The following is a 2,095-nucleotide window of genomic DNA, read 5'->3' as shown; positions in this document are numbered from 1 at the left end:
CCCGAAAACAGCCTATATGTCCATCAATGGACAAACAGATAAAGAAGATGTGGTATCTATGCAAAAGCCATACTACTCAGCTGCTATAAAGAAGGATAAATTTGAGACAGCTATAGAAAAATGAACACATCAGGAAAATAAATCAAGAACACAACTTAGATACCATACAGTACCTCTAAAGAAATCATAAAGAATAGATTGAAGGAAACAAGGAGGCAGATCTTTTGCAAGTGGAAAGGGGTCCAGGAGACTGAGGGTACAAGGAAGGAAAGGGGAAGTAAGAAGACTTAAAATATACAATGTACAGGCACAAAATATACACAATGAAGGGCTGACCAAATAGCTCAGCAGATGAACATGCCTGTAAGCAGGTGCAGGGCCCTGGGGGTTTGATCTCCCAGGGCCTGCCCTGCTGCCCCCAGGGTGTGCTGAGACTGCAATTGAGATGGGGCCTATGAGAGTAAAGGTTCTCAAAGTAGCTATTGACAATCTTCTGAATTTCCACTGGGTCTGTGGTAGTTACACCTTTTTCATTCCTTATTGCTTGTATTTGAATTTTTTCTTTCCTATTTCGATGAGGTTAGCTAGGGGCTTATCAATTTTATTTCACCTTTCCAAGAACCAGCCTTTTGATTCATTACTTATTTGAACTGTTTTCTTCGTTTCAACTGAATTAATTTCTGCTTTAATCTTTATAATTTCTTTCCATCTTTGGTTTGCTCTTCCTTTTCTAGATGTTGGAGGTGCAGCATTAGGGTGTTTATTTGCTCCCGTTCTGTTTTCCTAATGTGTGCATTCACAGCTATGAATTTCCCTCTGCGTACTGCTTTCATCGCATCCCATAAGTTCTGATAAGTTGTGCTCATACAAGATGAATAAGGCAAGGATCCTGAGAATCTGCAGCATGATTTTGAAACTAGCAGTTAATTGGTAGGATTCTCACCCTGACTAACTAGATATGCTGATACCTGTGAACTAAGCAGCTGCACTGAAGATAGCAATGTGTAATGGTAGGTCATGCTTGGAATGCAAGAGACAGGAAAAAAAAGTCACAGGACAGACCTGCTACAATGCTGTATATAGTTAGATTTCTTAATTTCTGTGCAAAATTATGTAATTATTTATTCATATTTTTTCAATTTTTTTATTTTTTTAATTTTTATCTTCATATTCTGCAGGGACTTAAAGATTAACATATCAATACTTGATGGAAAGTACCTGCTCCATGCTCTGCCTAGGATGTTTGATATTCAGACAGATAGTTAGATTAAACCCAACTGCATATGTTGTAGGGTAATAATAAGCTTCTCTTCTGGAGGGTTAACAACCTAAGTTTTCAGACCAAAAATCAGAGAAAAAGAAGGGCTGTAAGGATAGCCAACATTTTGGCCCTAGCCTTTCAAGGTCAGTGAAGACTCAGGACATAGGAGAACATATACTGTAACATTATGCAACTCAGTTGTGGCCCAAATTTTCTGATCAAGGAGATTATGGGGCCACAGAGGAGTGTAATCAATGATGTATAGTGTGCCTAAGAAGAGTCACATGGAGAGAAAACATTCTCTCAGGCTTTCACAGAGAGCAAATTGTTCAAGTAATGGTCGTGACTCATCCACATGACTAACATTGACAAAGGATCTGCAAACTGTGGTACAGGGTTTCAGGATAAATCCTGAGGGGATTTGACTAACCTTATCAGATACAAAAGCTACATTTCTTGTTATATGAATGTTGCCTTATCTTGGTCTTAGCCATCCAGCAGAAAAATATGAAAACAAAGTATAAAAAGTAAAGCCACATTAATATGCTCAGTTGTAAAAAGCTCAAGTCAACAACTTTGGACTTTGCCAGTCTTACAGAAAACCCACTACTATCATGGACTACTGGACTATTTTGTGAGATTCTGCTGAATTCAACCACCTACAAAATTTAAATGACATTGGAATGCCCTTCTCTGACAAAACTAACCAAAAATGTGGGATAGAAATGAACTACCCTTTTATAGCTGTATCCTCAAAATAGTTAGGATAGATATACAGCTCCATTGTCCTAATTCAATGAATAGAGAGGTTTGTTCTAATAGTGTTTGAGACAG

Source organism: Octodon degus, unplaced genomic scaffold (assembly GCF_000260255.1).
Source record: "Octodon degus isolate 3935 unplaced genomic scaffold, OctDeg1.0 scaffold00039, whole genome shotgun sequence".
Lineage (NCBI taxonomy): Eukaryota > Metazoa > Chordata > Mammalia > Rodentia > Octodontidae > Octodon > Octodon degus.
This window is presented reverse-complemented; position numbering follows the sequence as displayed.